The sequence below is a fragment of the Chiloscyllium punctatum genome, chromosome 16 (assembly GCF_047496795.1).
Source record: "Chiloscyllium punctatum isolate Juve2018m chromosome 16, sChiPun1.3, whole genome shotgun sequence".
Classification (NCBI taxonomy): domain Eukaryota; kingdom Metazoa; phylum Chordata; class Chondrichthyes; order Orectolobiformes; family Hemiscylliidae; genus Chiloscyllium; species Chiloscyllium punctatum.
In genome coordinates this window covers 72345684-72363463 of record NC_092754.1, presented here as the reverse complement: position 1 = coordinate 72363463, position 17780 = coordinate 72345684, and the positions used below count along the sequence as shown (strand labels likewise).

Here is a 17780-nt window from a genome sequence, read left to right as displayed (position 1 = left end):
GACTGACAACACTACCCAGGGCCCAAACATTAACTGTACAAGTCCCACCCTGGTTTGTTTCACTAAAATGGAACACCTCACCTTTATCTAATTAAACTCCATCTGCTATTCTTCAGCCCACTATCCCAGCAGTACTGTCCATCCTGTTGTATCACAGATAACCTTCTTCACTGTCCAGTTTACCACCAATTTCAGTGTCAACCAAGAAGCTTACTTACCACAAAACCAATATTCCCATCCAAACCATTTATCAAAATGACAAACACCAGGAGACCGACTCCACCGCTGGTCACATGTCTCCAGTCAGAAAGGCAATATGTCTCCCATCAGCCTCTGTCTCCTACCATCCAGCCCAATTTTGTATCCAGTTGAATAGCTCCTCCTGAATGCCATATCCTTCTACATTGATCTGAACATATTACCCAGTTTACCATACGGATCGTAGAACACAGAACAGTACAGCACAAGACCATTCGGCCACGATGGCATGCACATCTTTTACCCGACTGTCAGATCAAACTAACCGACATATCCTTCATTTTGTTATCATCCATGTGCCTATCCAAGAGTCTGTTAAAATGTCCCGTTCCACCCACCTATCATTCTCTGTGTAAAGGACCTACATCTGAATTCTCCCCTTACCCAACCTCCAATCACCCTCAAATTATGCCCCTGGTACCATGTATGCCATGGAATAAAGAGGTCTCTCACTACTCAATCTATCTATGCCTCACACCATCTTGTTCACCTCTTCCAAGTCACAGTGCACTCTTCTTCACTCCAATGAGAAAAGCCTTAGTTTCCTCAACCTTTCTTCAAAAGACATGCCCTTCAGTACAGGCAGCATCCTGGTAAATCTCCTCTTTACCCTCTCTAAAGCTTTCATATCCTTCCTGAAATGAAGGGACGAAATCTGAACACAATATTCCAAATGGATCTAAACAGGGCTGCATAGAGCTGTAGCATAACCTCACGCTTTAAAACTCAATTCCGCAGCTAACGAAAGCGAATACAACATATTCCTTCTATCCAACATTATCAGCTTGGGTGGCAAATTTGAAAAGTCTCAGGTCATGAAATCCAAGATCCATCTGTTCCTCCACACTTTCCAGTATTCTGCCTTTATCCCTGTATTCTGTATTCAAGTCTCACCTCCCAAAATGAATTACTTCACACTTTTCCTGATTTAACTCCATCTACCACTTCTCAGCCCAGCTCTCCATCCAGTCAATGTCCCGTTGCAACCTACAACAGATCTCCACACTCTTCACTACTCCACCAACCTTCGTGTCATTGGCAAACTTACTAACCCACTCTTCCACTCACACATCCAAGTCATTCATAAAATCACAACGAGCAGAGGTCCTGTAACCTCTCTCTGCAGAAACCCACTGGTCACTGAGCTCCAGGCTGAAAGATTTCCATCTGTCATCACCCTCTGTCTTCTACGGGCCAGGAATTCTGTATCCAGACAGGCAGGTTTCCCTGTATCCCATGCTCTGCACTTTCTCAATGAGCCATAAATGTGTTTTGTCACATTCTCAAAGGATTCAATAAGATTTGTGAGTCATGACCTGTCCCTTACAAAGCCATGCTGACTTCCTCTAATCAAACTATGGTTTTCCAAGGAATCACAAATCCTGTCTCTCAGAGTCCTCTCCAATAATCTGCACATCACAGAGAGAAGACTGACAGGCCTGTGATTCCCAGGATTATCTCGATTCCCTTTCTTGAACAACACATGGCTGATTCACCAAACCTGCACATCTTTGGGCTGTGGGTGGAAACCGGAGCACCTATTGGAAACTCACACAGACATGGGGAGAATGTGCAAACTCCACACAGACAATTGCCTGGGGCTGGAATCAAAATCACGTCCCTAGTGCTGTGAGGCAGCAGTGCTAACCACTGAGCCACCGTGCTGGCCCATGTAACTCTCTAGAGCCCTGCTTCTGATTCTTGATTCCTCAACCTTCGGTTAGCTTCCTTCTTCCTCTTGACTAGATGTTCTACATCCCTTGGAACCTTGTCAAATGCTTTACTAAATCTCATGTAGACAACGGTGACTGCTCTGCCTTCATCTATCTCTTGGCCAACTCCTCGAAGAATCAATCCGGTTTGTGAAACACGGTTTCCCACTCACAAAGCCATGCGCTGACTATCTCTAATCAGCCCTTGCCTTTCCAAATATATGTAGCTCCTTTCTCTCAGAATCTCCTCCAACAACTTCCCCAACACTGGGCTCACGGGACTATAATTTCCTTGCTTTTCCCTGCAACCCTTAAGTGATGGAATAACATTAGCCACCTTCCAGTCTTCCGGTAACTCATTGTGTCTGTGGATAATATAAATATCTCTGTTAGGGACACCGCAACCTCTTCCCTAGCTTCCCACAATATTCTAGGATAGACATAATGAGCTACTGAGGATTGATCGACCTTTGTTTGTTTTAAGACTCCAACACTTTCTCTTCTCTGGTGAGGATTCTTTCCAAGACATCACTATTTATTTCCCCACGTTCCCGAGCTTCCATGTCTTTCTCCACAGTAACTTCTGACAACACTATCTTGTCCAATATCTCACCCACCTCCTGATAGTTAAGGTGCCCTATTCTCTACCAAGTTACTCCTTAGCCCTTATTGAAACTTGTGTAAAGGCTTCTGATAATTCAAATACACCGTATCCTCGGTACAGCCACTCCTTCACCCTTATCTACTCTGCCATTTATACTCACACCAATAAAAATACAATCCAACAGGCTCAAAAACACATTGTCTTTTTATTAAATGTGTTTCTAAGGGTCCAGTTATTGTATATTGACATATCATTTCAAACATATTTCAGCTCCCGACCTACTGTCAGGCTGACACTGTTTGGTTTCAGACTGGCAGCAGAAATGGTTATGGGAGTTCTTGTTTCTCAGTCTGAAAAAGGGAGATTACAGGTTCAACAGGTAATAGAGGTTTTGGAATTAAGGAGGGAATGATGTGGGGACTGTATTAGATTTTGGACATAGAGATTGCAGTGGTGACTGAAGAACATTATGGAGATAGGGAGTGATGTGGGGACTGTATGAGATTATGGACATAGAGATTGCAGTGGTGACTGAAGAACATTATGGAGATAGGGAGTGTTGTGGGGCCTGAAAGGGGCCAAAGAGATCTACAGGGCTGTTGGGCCCGAAGGAGGTTGCACAGATCAGGAGGATCATGGGGATTGAAGGAGGTTACTCTGAACGGGAGGGTCATCGGGTCTGGATGAGATTATGGAGATAGGGAGGGTCGTGGGGCCTTTTGGAGTTTATGGAGTTAGGGAGGTTTGTGGGGAATGATTCAGGATACATGGATAGGGAGAGTCGTGGGGACTGAAGGAGTTTATGGAGACAGGGAGGGCTGTGGAGACTGAAGGAGGTTATATAGATAGTAAGTTTATAGAGATGCACAGTGACTACTGGCATTTAGTGATGCAGCGGGCTGTAGTTACTGGGACGGGGGGGGCTGTCTTACAGTGATAGGGAGGGTTGTGGAAGATGGAACAGCTTGACAGATATAGGGCGGGCTTTAGGAATGGGAGGACTTTCCAGGGATTTTGAGGAATGCAGGGATGGGACGTGGTAACAATCACAGGGAAGATCTTGGGAACTTGTTCTGAGATGGGGACAACTGAGAACAGAAGTGAGCCAAACAGTTAGGACAGGCAGGGACAAGGTAGGATTAATCAATTAAACTGCATTTATTTCAATGCAAGGGGCCTAACAGGGAAGGCAGATTAACTCAGGGCATGGTTTGGAACATGGGACTGGGATCTCATAGCAATTACAGAAACATGGCTCAGGGGTGGGCAGGACTGGCAGCTTAATGTTCCAGGATACAAATGCTACAGGAACGATAGAAAGGGAGGCAAGAGAGGAGGGGGAGTGGTATCTTTGATAAGGGATAGCATTACAGCTGAGCTGAGGGAGGATATTCCCAGAAATACATCCAGGGAAGTTATTTGGGTGGAACTGAGAAATAAAAAGGGATGATCACCTTATTAGGATTGTATTACAGACCCTCCAACAGTCAAAGGGAAATTGCCAAACAAACTTCTAAGGAGATCTCAGCTATCTGTAAGAATAATAGGGTAGGTATGGGAGGGGATTTTAACTTTCCAAACATCGGCTGGGACTGCCATAGTGTTAAAAGTTTAGATGGAGAGGATTTTTTTTAAGTGTGTAGAAGATAATTTTCTGATTCAGTATATGGATGTACCTACTAGAAAAGGTGCAAAACTTGACCTACTCTTGGCAAATAAGGCAGGGCAGGTGACTGAGGGGTCAGTGGGGGAGCACTTTGGGGCCAGCGACCATAATTCTATTTGTTTTAAAATCGTGATGGAAAAGGATAGACCAGATCTAAAAGTTGATGTTCTAAATTGGAGAAAGGCCAATTTTGATGGTATGAAGCAAGAACTTTTGAAAGCCGATTGGCGGCAGATGTTCGAAGGTAAAGGACGGCTGGAGAATGGGAAGCCTTCAGAAATAAGATAACAAGAGTCCAGAGAAAGTATATTCCTGTCAGGGTGAAAGGGAAGACTGGTAAGTGGAGAGAATCCTGGATGACTAAAGAAATTGAGTGTTTGGTTCAGAAAAAGAAGGAAGCATATGTCAGGTATAGACAGGATAGATCAAGTGAATCCTTAGAAGAGTATAAAGGAAGTAGGAGTATACTTAAGAGGGAAATCAGGAGGGCAAATGCGGACATGAGATAGGTCTGACAAATAGAATTAAGGAGAATGCAAAGGGTTTTTAAAAAATATATTAAGAAAAAAAGGGTAACTAGGGAGAGAATAGGGCCGCACAAAGATCAGCAAGGCGGCCTTTTTGTGCAGCCACAGAAAATGGGGGAGATACTAAATGAATATTTTGCATCAGTATTTATTGTGGAAAAGCATATGGAAGATATAGACTGTAGAGAAAGAGATGGTGACATCTTGCAAAACGTCCAGATTACAGAGGAGGAAGTGCTGGATGTCTTGAAATGGTTAAAGGTGAACAAATCCCCAGGAACTGATCAGGTGAACCCGAGAACTCTGTGGGAAGCTAGAGAAGTGATTGCTGGGCCTCTTGCTGTGATATTTGTATCATCAATAGTCACAGGTGAGGTGCCAGAAGACTGGAGGTTGGCAAAAGTGGTGCCACTGTTTAAGAAGGGTGGTAAAGACAAGCCAGGGAACGACAGACCAGTGAGCCTGACCTCGGCGGTGGGCAAGTTGTTGGAGGGAATCCTGAGGGACAGGATGGACATGTATTTGGAAAGGCAAGGACTGATTAGGGGTAGTCAACAAGGCTTTGTGTGTGGGAAATCATGTGTCATAAACTTGATTGAGTTTTTTGAAGAAGTAAAAAAAAAGATTGAGGAGGGCAGAGTGATAGATGTGATCTATATGGACTTCAGTAAGGCAATCAACAAGGCTCCCCATGGGAGACTGATTAGCAAGGTTAGAACTCATGGAATACAGGGAGATCTAGCCATTTGGATACAGAACTGGCTCAAAGGTAAAAGACAGAGGGTGGTGGTGGAGGGTTGTTTTTCAGACTGGAGGCCTGTGACCAGTGGAGTGCCACAAGGATCGTTGCTGGGTCCTCTACTTTTTGTCATTTACATAAATGATTCGGATGTAAGCAGAAGAGGTACAGTTAGTAAGTTTGCAGATGACACCAAAATTGGAGGAGGTGGAGTGGACAGCGAAGAATGTTCCCTCAGATTACAACAGGATCTGAACCAGCTGAGCCAATGGGCTGAGAGCTCGCAGATGGAGTTAAGTTCAGATATATGCAAGGTGCTGCATTTTAGGAAAGCAAATCTTAGCAGGACTTATACACTTAATGGTAAGGTCCTAGGGTGTGTGGCTGAACAAAGAGACCTTGGAGTGTGGGTTCATAGTTCCTTGAATGAGGAGTCACAGGTAGTCAGGATAGTGAAGGCGGCATTTGGTATGCTTTCCTTTATTGGTCAGAGTGTTGAGTACAGGAGTTGGGAGGTCATGTTGCGGCTGTACAGGACATTGATTCGGCCACTGTTGGAATATTGCATGCAATTTTGGTAGACTTCCTATCGGAAAGGTTTGTAAAACTTGAAATGGTTCAGAAAAGATTTACAAGGATGTTGCCAGGGTTTGAGGATATGAGCTACAGGGAGAGGCTGAACAGGCCGGGGCTCTTTTCACTGGAGCGTCGGAGGCTGAGGGGTGACCTTACAGAAGTTTACAAAATTATGAGGGGTATGGATAGGATAAGTAAACAAAGTCTTTTCCCTTGGGGTCAGGGAGTCCAGAAATAGAGGGCATAGGTTTATGGTGAGAGGGGAAAGTATATAAAAGAGACCCAAGAGGCAACCTTTACACAGAGGGTGGTACGTGTATGGAATGAGCTGCCAGAGGATGTGGTGGAGGCTGGTACAATTACAACATTTAAGAGGCATTTGGATGGGTATATGAATAGGAAGGGTTTGGAGGGATATGGGACAGGTGCTGGCAGGTGGGACGAGATTGGGTTGGGATATCTGGTCGGCATGGACGGGTTGGACCGAAGGGCGAGTTTCCAAATTGTACATCGTTATGACTCTATCACTCATGGAGGTTATAGAAATAAACTGTGTGGTCACGTCTGGAGGAGATTTAAGGTATAAAGATTTGTAGTTACCGAAGGAAATTCCATCAATGGGGACCAGCAGAGTTTACACAGACTGAGTGCGTTTTAGAGACAGGAAGAGTTCATAGTCATCATTAGAAATGGAGAAACTAATTTATGAGAGAAGCAGGGTCACTCTGCACTGTGCCCAGAGACAAGGAGGAGTCTAACAGCTGGAGGAGGTTACTGAGGTACAGAGCTTTTTTGTTGTCGTGACGGGAAGGTTACAGAGATCATGAAGGTAGTAGGAGTTCAAAACAGTCACAAAGACAGGGAGGTTTCTCAGGTCTGGAAAGGACGACACTGACCTGGATGGCTTAAGGAACTGAAGAGTTGTTTTTCTTCAGTTAAGGAGAGATGTGACAGAACCCGGCACTAAAGGCAAAGGCAGAAACTTGGAGAGTTGTACTGGTCGGAGGAGCTTACAGGGATAGGCAGGATTGTTGGGGCTCATAGAGATAGGGAAAGTGGTATTTATGAAACAGACAATGGAGAAACTGACAGACATAGGGAGGGTTCTGTGGAACAGTTGAATTTACAGACATGATGGTGACAATGAAGCCTGAGAATTTTCTCATGTTCCTTGCCCAGCATTGTTCTGACCTCATGCCCTCAGGGTCTGAATTAAAGCCCATGAACTCCTCCCTGTGCTGTTTACTGTGAATGATCTTACCGGCTGCAGGATTTACTGAAGGCTCCAGATCTCCCTCTCCATCTCTCTCTGGCTGACAAACCGTCTTCAATGTGGTGATGGACGATTCAGGAATTGGGAATTCTGCTGAGTCAGGGCCATCAGGAATACCTACAGGAGACAGAGAAATAGACAGAATGGTAAATTACACTGCTGCAATGAAGGCTTCACATGGAGAATGGCACTGAGTCCCACAGAGATATGGAAATTCCCAGTCTCCATCCATGGCCTGTGCAGTTGCTTCCCTCTGGAGTGGAGAATGCTGTTGGCTCAGGATCTGGAGTAGCTGCAAGAGTGAGAGACACTGACAGAGGCAGCAATTAGACCCTCACAGTGAGGAATACCACATGGACAGAGACAGTGTGATATCAGCAGAGTGCAGGAATGTATCAGGATCACACAATGGTATCATCAGAAGTGGTTCTGACCAGTGAGCACTGCTACCAGTACTCAGGGAGGACTGAGCTATTGTATTGGGATAGGCTCCTGTGGTACCAGGATTATGCAGTGTGCTATAAATGGACACAGATGAGGAGGGGGACAGGTCTGAGGTGAATGGAAATTCCCAAGTCCAAAGAGAAAGGTTGAAATATTGGAACACCATGGAGATGTGGATGAAGACCAAAAGAAAGAAACAGTCAGGGACTGAGTTTAATTAAAAATGACATTGTCAAACAGATTTGTGACAGGAAATTATTGGTTAAAATAAAGTAAATGCCATTTCAGTCCCTCACAATTCCTCATACACCACAAGTGACATCACTTCCGCCCGTCACATCATCGCTGATGTCACACACTCAGTGACTTCCACGCCCCCCCCCCCACTGCCGTGTTTGCCACCACTTCCGCCCACACCAACGCCACTCACCTGCATTCTGCTGATACCCCACCACGCCCCACCGTCACCATCCCTGCCCCCAGAACCCTGAGGGGAACCCCACCCCTGCTCATGACTCCATCCCCATCCCCCCTAACACCACACCCACTCCAGTTACAGGCTCAGTTCCCTCCCCCAGCTCCACACCTACGCCTGGTCCCAGCTCCCAGTCCTGCCGAGTTTTCACCATTCCCCCTGACCTCCCCCTCACTGAGGATGAATGATCAGTCCTCAGCAAAGGCCTCACCTTTATCCCCCTCCGTCCACACATCAATGAATTTAATACACACCGTGACATCGAACACTTCTTCCACCACCTCCGCCTCAGAGCTTACTTTTACAATGAAGACTCCCGCCTATTTTCGGAGGACCCCTTTGCTGTCCTCCAATACACTCCATCCACCTGGACACCCTGCACTGGCCTATTACCTGCCTTTGATTTCTTCATTTCCAACTTCCACCGAGACATTAACCGCCTCAACCTATCTCCCCCTCCCCCACTCCAACCTCTCACCCTCACAACGGGCAGCCCTCCACTTCCTCTGCTCCAATACCGACCTCACCATCAAACCAGCAGATAAAGGGGGTGCAGTGGGAGTCTGGTGCACTGACCTTTTCACCACTGAAGCCATGATGCCAACTCAAAGACACCTCCTCCTACCACCCCCTCTCCCACGACCCACCTCCCATCACCAAACCGTCATCTCCCAGAGCAGACAGAACCTCATCACCTCAGGAGGAGATCTCCCACCCACAGCTTCCAACCTCATTGTCCGGGATCCCCCACTGCCCGGTTCTACAAGTCTAACCACCCCAACTGCCCCATTGTCTCAGCATGCTCCTACCCCACCGAACTCATGTCTCCCTACCTCGACATTGTCCTGTCCCCCCTAGTCCAGGAACTACCCACATTCGTTTGAGACACCACTCACACCCTCCACTCCTCCAAAACTTCCATTTCCCTGGCCCACCAACGCCTCACCTTCACCATGAATATCCAATCCCTCTACACCTCCATCCACCATGACCAGGACCTCGAAGCCCTCTGTTTCTTCATCTCCCGACGTCCACAACAGTACCATTCCACCGAGACTCTCATTCGGTTGGCTGAACTTGTCCTCACCCTTAACAATTTTTCCTTTGAATCCTCCCACTTCCTCCAGACCAAAGGGGTAGCCATTAGCACCCGTATGGGCCCCAGCTCTGCCTGTCTCTTTGTTGGCTACGGAGAACAGTCCATCTTCCGTAATTATACCGGCACCACTCCCCACCTCTTCCTCCGCTACAATGATGACTGCATTGGCGCCACCTCGTGCTCCCGCGAGGAGTTTGAGCAATTCATCAACTTCACCAACATATTCCACCCTGACCTTAAATTTACCTGGACCATCTCTGACACCTCCCTTCCCTTCCTGGACCTCTCCATCCCCATTAATGACAACCGACTTGACACTGACATTTTTTACAAACCCACTGACTCCCACAGCTACCTGGATTACACCTCTTCCCACCCTATCTCTTGCAAAAATGCCATCCCGTATTCCCAACTCCTCCACCTTTGCCGTATCTGCTCCCAGGAGGATCAGTTCCACCACAGAACACACCAGGTGTCCTCCTTCTTTAGAGACCGCAATTTCCCTTCCCACGTGGTTAAAGATGCCCTCCAACGCATCTCATCCACATCCCGCACCTCCGCCCTCAGACCCCACCCCTCCAACCGTAACAAGGACAGAACGCCCCTGGTGCTCACCTTCCACCCTACCAACCTTCGCATAAACCAAATTATCCGCTGCCATTTCCGCCACCTCCAAACGGACCCCACCACCAGGGATATATTTCCCTCCCCACCCCTCTCCACTTTCCGCAAAGACCATTCCCTCCATGACTACCTGGTCAGTTCCACGCCCCCGAAAAACCCACCCTCCCTTCCTGGCACCTTCTCCTGCCACTTTAGGGATTGCAAAACCTGCGCCCACACCTCTCCCCTCACCACCATCTAAGGCCCCAAAGGAGCCTTCCACATCCAAAGTTTTACCTGCACGTCCATCAATATCATTTATTGTATCCATTGCTCCCTATGCAGTCTTGTCTACATTGGGGAGACTGGACACCTCCTTGCAGAGCACTCTAGGGAACATCTCTGGTACATCCGCACCAATCAACCGCACCGCCCTGTGACCCAACATTTCAACTCCCCCTCCCACTCTGCCAAGGACATGCAGGTCCTGGGCTTCCTCCACCGCCACTTCCTTACCACCCGACGCCTGGAGGAAGAACGCCTCACCTTCCGCCTCGGAACACTTCAACCCCAGGGCATCAATGTGGACTTCACCAGTTTCCTCATTTCCCCTTCCCCCATCTCACCCCACCTCCAGCCTTCCAGCTCAGCCCCGCCCTCATGACCTGTCCTAATGGCCTCTCTCCCTTCCCACCGATCCACTCCACCCTCCTCTCTGACCTATCACCCCATCCCCTCCCCCATTCACCTATTGTACGCTTTGCTACCTTCCCCATCCTCCTCTCTGACCTATCACCCCCATCCCCACCCCCATTCACCTATTGTACTCTATGCTACTTTCTCCCCATCCCCACCCCCCTCTCATTTATCTCCCCACTCTGCAGGCTCCCGGCCTCTGTTCCTGATCAAGGGCTTTTGCTGTTCGATTTTCCTGCTCCTCGGATGCTGCCTGACCTGCCGTGCTTTTCCAGCACCACTCTCATCTACACTCTGGTTTCCAGCATCTGCAGTCCTTGTTTTTACCTTATTGGAGGAGGAGACTACCGAGATAAGGCATGTTGTAGACACTGAACCACGTTATGGGGATAGGGATGGTAGTCTGGAATGCAGCACATTTCAAATATGTGGAGGGACTATCGGGAAGGGAGGAGGTTACAGCGATAGGATTTGTTATAGGAATTAAAAATTATTGAAGACACTGGACCACAAGACATGCCACAGATACAGTGTTGTAGTGAGTTTCAATATAACAGAACTTACATTGGTGTGGTGATTGAGCCTGGGGTATGTGTGTGTGTACACTGCTCCCCTCCAGCACTGTATCTATGTCATGTTGTGTTAACAGATGTTTGGAGCCCTCTCATTGCTCTTTGCTCTGTGCACTGTGGGTGACCTTACCTCACTACAGGATTTATTAAAGGCTCCAGATCTCCTTTCCCTTTGTCTCTCTCTGGCAGACCAACTGCATTCAATGAGGTGATGGACGATCCACCCAGCAGCTGGGAAGGCTATTGAGTCAGGACTTTCCTGAGCACCTACAGGAGACAGAGAAATAGACAGAATGGGAAAATAAACAGATGCAGTGAGGGTTACACATGGAGAATGGCACTGAGTCCCACAGAGATCAGGAAAATGGAGAGATATGAAGTAATAGTCCCAGATTGCTGGAAGATGTCAGGATCACACAATTGTGTCGGAAGAATGGGTTTAGCTTCATGATGCCCTGGTATCAGTGCTCAGGGATGAGCACCCAGTGAGCAGGTGAAGTAATGGCCGAGTGGTATTATTGCGAGAGAATGTATCCAAAACCTCAGCTAATGTTCAGGGGAGGCAGGATTGAATCCCGCCATCTGAAAAGGAGACATCTGAAATCAATAATTTTAAAAATAATAATTAACAGTCCACAAATATATATGAAACCATTACTGATGTACAACAAATCCAAACACTTGTCCTTTAGAGAAGGACATCTGCCCATCCTCACGTGGTCTGCACGACATCCCCACAGCAAAGGGTTTGCCTCTCAATTACCCTCTGAAATGGCCGAGCAAGTTACTCAGCTCAAGGGCTTCTGGGACTGAGCAAGAAAGGCTGATCAGACAGAGACTCACACATCCCATACCTGATTTAAAAAAAAAAATCTATGAGGATGGTCCCCCTGGAACTGTGCTGGGAGGAGTGTCCTGGCCAATCATGTCGGTAGGTTTATGGACAGGGCATTAAACTGACAGAGAGGATGCAGGTGAAAGGAGCTTTCCAAATCCAAAGGGAAAAGGTGAAGCAATGGAACAGCATGGGAATGTGGCTGAACACAAGCAGAAAGGAACAGGATGGGACAGAGTTTAACTAAAATTGTACATCAGAAAATAGATTTGTGACAGAAAATTGGGGAAGAGAGTATATTATGTTTTTTTTTTGAACAGACAACGTTGCTGCAATAAGGTCGATGGATTTGTGACACAGAGATAAAAGAGATTTAGACACCAGGGAGACATGGATACAGGGTGAACAAAAATATTCAGTGGTTCGTAATCTTGTGCAAACTCAGGCAAAATGGGCAACGCTAACAATAATGGATAACAAAGGCATTACAGAGAAAGTATTTGGCCTCAGGTCATGAAGTAGAGTCAGTCTGAATGTAAATTCTGGCTACTACTTGCCAAGGACACAAGCAGCAGAACAGTTTTAGCCACCGAACAGCATTTCATTGCTCATCACTGCATTACACAGGAACTCATTGGAATTTTTTAACAAAGGCATTGTGATAATTTTGGAAAACTTCAATATTTGTATAATCTGGGACAATCACACGGTCAACATTGATATTGGAAGGAGTTCAGGAGAATTTCTTTTCAGTGTTTCTTTGAAAAACACATTGTGCAATTGGCTCGGGACATAACGATCACAGAGCGACCGTGTAATGAAACTTCGTGAATGAGTAATGTCACCTGCAGAGATCCTTCGGGAAATTGTGATAAAGTGCAGTTTAAAGAAATATAAAGTTTTAAAGTGAATTACAGAAAGGACAAGCTACAGCTAGAAACAAAAATAGCCAATGACATGAGTTGGAGAGGAGAACTGACCAAGGTAAACAGGCTAAACAGACTGAAATATGTGTCTGTAAATGGACAGTGGAAAACATTTACAGGGACAATGCAAAATACTCAACAAAAGGACATTCCATTGAAACAGTAAAAACCTCAGCAAGAAATTCCCACTAATCCCTCACTCAGGACAAAAAGGATCATACTAGATTATGAGGCTGAGAAGATCACCAAAAAGTACTTAAAATCCTGAAGTGAGTGAGTGTTTTAGGAGTAAATGTTAATGAATTGCAATGGGTCTGCTGGCAGGAGGGGGGCAGTGGGAAGGGGAGCCATGGTCAGGGTTCATTGACACAATAGGAACAGGGAGAGGTGAAGGTGCTGGAGGTGGTGAGAGTGTTACAGAGAGGGGTCAGGGTGTTACAAAGCCAGGACGGATTGCTGCAGCTGGAGGGGTTTGCAGAGGTAGGGAGGGACATAGGTATTTTTATATATTCATTCATGGGATGTGGTTGTCACTGCCTGGAACAACGGTATTTGACCCCTCTGCTAATTACCCAGAGGGTAGATCAGAGTCAGCAATATTGCTGTGGGTCTGGAGTCACATGTCGGCCAGACCAGGTTAGAATATTTGATGTCCTTCCCTAAAGGAGGTTAGTTAACTAGATGAGTTCTTCCCACTGATCAACAATGTTTTTATGGTGGCCTGACCAATGTCTTTTACAGCCACAACATGACATCCCAACTCTTACTCTTAATGCTGTCCCCAATGAAGGTAACCATCTCAAACACCTGCTTCACTAGCCTGTCGACCTGTGACACCACATTCAATGAACTGTGTACCTGCATCCCTGGGTCACTGACTGAAAACACCACCCAGGGCCCGAACATTAACTGTACAAGTCCCACCCTGGTTTGTTTCACCAAAATGGAACACCTCACCTTTATCTAATTAAACTCCATCTGCTATTCTTCAGCCCACTATCCCAGCTGTACTGTTCATCCTGTTGTATCATAGATAACCTTCTCCATTGTCCACTTTCCCACCAATTTCAGTGTCACCCAAAACAATTACTTACCAGGAAACCAATATTTCCATCCAAACCATTTACCCAAATGACAAACAACAGGGGACCCACTTCACCGCTGGTCACATGTCTCCAGTCAGAAAAACAAGATGTCTCCCACCACCCTCTGTCTCCTACCATCAAGCAAATTTTGTATCCAGTTCACTAGCTCCTCCTGAATGCCATATCCTTTTTTACACTGATCTGAGCTTATTACCCAGTTTACCAGACAGAACACAGAACGCAGAACAGTTCAGCCCAAGACCCTTCGGCCATGATTTCATGCCAACCTTTTCTCCAACTGTAAACTCAAAATAACTACATACCCTTTATTTTACTATTATCCATGTGTCTGTCCAAGAGTCTATTAAATGTCCCAGATGTGCCTAATTTTACTCCCACCATTGGCAGTCTATCCAACCACCTACCATTCTCTATCCTCTTATCCATCCTCCATTCACCTTAAAATTACACCCCCTTGTAATAGCCATTTAAGCCATAGGAGGAAATGTCTCTGACGATTCACTCACTCTGTGCCTCTCATCATCTTTTTCACCTCCACAAAGTCACCCCGCCCCCTTCTCCAATGAAAAAAGCCTTAGCTCCCTCAACCTATCTCCACAAGAAATGCCCTCCATTGCAGGCAGCATCTTGGTAAATCTCCTGTGTACACTCTCTAAAACTTGCACAGCCTTCCTGTAAACAGGGGACCAGAACTGAACACAATATTCCAAGTGTGGTCTCACCAGGACGCTATAAAGATGCAGTAAAACGTCTCGGCTCTTACAGTCAATCCCCTTCTAAAGGGGAGCCAACACAACATATGCCTTTTTAACAACCCGACCAACGTGCGTGGCGATTTTGAGGGATCTATGGACACCGACCCCATGATCTCTCTGTTCCTCTACACTGCCAAGTATTCTGCCTTTCACCCTGTATTCTATATTCAGGTTTGACCTTCCAGAATGAGTCACTTCACACTTTTCCAGATTGAACTCCATCTGCCACTTCCAGCCCAGCTCTCTGACCTGTCAATGTCCCATCGCAACCTACAACAGCTCTCCACATTCCCCACCACTCCACCAACCTTCACGTTATTGGCAAACTTACTAACCCACTCTCCAACATCCACATCCAAGTCATTTACAAAAATCACAGAGAGCAGAGTCCCGGAGCTCATTGATACAGAACCCCACTGGTCACTGAGCTCCAGGCTCAATACTGTCCATCTACTGCCACCCTCTGTCTTCTCTGGTCCATCCGATCCTGTATCCAGACCGACAGATTTCCCTGTATCCCAATCATCCTTCTTTTCTGAATGAGCCATCAACGTATTCTGTCATATCCTCGAAAAATTCAATAAGGTTTGTGAGGCATGACCTGACCCCTCACAAACCCATACTGACTGTGGCTAATGTAACTATGGTTTTCCAAGTAGTCATAATTCCTTTCTTTAGAGTCCTCGCCAATAATCTGCACACCACAGACATTCGACCAAATCTGTAATTCCCAGAATTCTACCTCCGTAACATGGCTTGGACTTTATAAATCTTCCCTCCTCTGCAATGATCCCCAGAAGGGCACTGGAGGGTGGTGGGGGTTACAGAGATAGAGAGGAATATCAGGACAGGAGGATTTTGCAGACACTAGGAGGCTTCAGTAATTGTGAGGTTTCATGTTGGTGAAGGCATTTGAGGAGGGAGGGAGGGAGGATTGTAGGGAAATGAGAGGTTTCACAGTTTAGGTGTTTTGTTAGAGCTGCAAGTGGTTACTGAGTTGGGGAGGGTGTAAGCACTGGTGGATATTACAGAAACATGTGGTTTTGGTTGCAATGCAGGAAGAGGATTCAGGAAGCAGGAGAGTATGGGGTCTGAACGAGGTTACACAAATGGGAAGAGTTGTCAGGAGAGGAGGTGTTTACAGAGACAACAATGGTCTGATCTGGAGCAGAGGACCCAGATTGGGAGGGATGTGGGGACTGGAGGTGGTTTCACAGGGAGGGAGGACCATAGACCCACAGGAGGTTACAGAAATGTGGAGAGCTGTAGGGCTGACAGGGGTTCATGGAGTTGGGAAAGTTGGGAGGGATAGAGAAGTTTACAGGGATAAGGATGTTTGTAGGACAGGGCTGGATTACACAGACAGGGAGTGTTTTAGGGAGCTGAGCAGATTACAGAGATAAAGATATTTGTATTGACTGGAAGGACAAACAGAGATATGCAGGGGAGTCGTGACTGAAGATGTTTATAGACATAGGAAGGCTTAGGGTCTGGGGGTTATGGAGACTGTGGAATCTGGATTTCTTTTCAGAGACTGGGATAACAATTTTGGTTGGAGACAGTTTCACAGATAAGGGAGCATAGCACAAACAGGAGGAAGTTGTAGAGGAGGGTGACGTTTAACCAGATAGTGGTGTAAGAGCCGGACAAGGTTATGGAGATGGGTAGATGGTGGAGACACAGGAGGAGCTTACATTGACATGGGGGTGATAGTGACAGGAGGGTGTTAAATAGATAGTGGGTTTTGTAGGAACTGGATTGGGAGAGGCACAGGCATGGAGTGAGTTTGACAGATCAGGATTACTGCAGAGACCTGAGAGGATTACACTGATAGGGATGGTGGTCGGGTCTCCACAGACTGTTGGTGTTTAGGGAATGGAAGAGATTTGGTAGATAGGGAGGGATGTAAGAGCTGCAGGAGCTTATGGAGAGTTGAAGAGTTGGAGCAGTTTGCAGAGGTAGGTTTCTCAGACAGGAGTAGGTTATAGATAGTGAGGGCTGTGTGGTCTGAGTAAGTCAAAAAGAGGAGAGTTTTCGGGTCTGGAAGAGGTTACACTGACAGGGACAGTTGAAGAGACTGAAGCAAAAATGCATGGAGAAGGTTACACAGATAGGGAGGTGAGTAGGGACTGAAGGTGAATACACAGACATGGAGGGTTGTGTTGTTAGACGGAGCTGAGAGGGATAGGGACCGGTGTAAGGATTTACACAGATAGGGAAGGTTGTGTTTTTGGAGAAGGTTACACTGATACAGACAGTGTTAAAGAGTGTTTAATGGACGACAGAGGAGCTCAGAGAGAATGTATTGTGGGGAGTGGAGGAGATTACAGACACAGAGATGGCTGTCAGGTTGAAAAGAGCTTCTACAGATCCTCAGTGCTGTAAGGCTGGAGGGAGATTATAACAGTGAGTGTTGCCCAGACTTAATTACTTCACTGATATAGAGCAGGTCTCAGCACGTAACTGTCAAAGGGAAGGTGAGACAGTCCAGACGAGTTTTCAGAGATACAAATGTTTATGGGAGTTTCAAGAGGGAACAGTGATTGGGAGTGCTGTACCAAATGGGAATAGTTATAGGGAGGGTTGTAAAAGCAGGAAGAGGTGACAGACATATCGATCTTTGTAAGGACTGCAGAAGGTTACATAGGCAAGGAGTGTTTTAGAGTCTGGAGGAGATTACTGTGTTAAGGAGAATATTGGGAATAAGGTAAAGTGTAAGAGACGGGGATGGTTGTCAGGGCTGGACAATAACCTGAATAGAATCGCCATCGTGTGCAAGCAGGCCATTCGGCCCAACCAGTCCATTCCAAAACTCTGAAGAGCATCCTACCCAGACCCACCCCTCTACCTGTACATTAAATCCTGCATTTCTCGTGGTGAACTTACTTAAACCACACATTCCTGAATACCACAG

The 17780-nt window shown here is 46.5% G+C and overlaps 1 long non-coding RNA gene across 1 annotated transcript in view; it reads right to left on the bottom strand.

The window, feature by feature from the left end:
• LOC140487211 (uncharacterized) overlaps positions 1-11503 on the bottom strand; it is a 58835-nt gene extending 47332 nt beyond the window's left edge. Inside the window, exons 1-2 of the long non-coding RNA XR_011962763.1 lie at positions 11375-11503; positions 7344-7472 (exon numbers count right to left, since the gene is read on the bottom strand). This is a non-coding gene — a long non-coding RNA (uncharacterized lncRNA). The remainder of the gene's footprint in view (positions 1-7343; positions 7473-11374) is intronic.
• Between the last annotated feature and the right edge of the window lie 6277 nt (positions 11504-17780).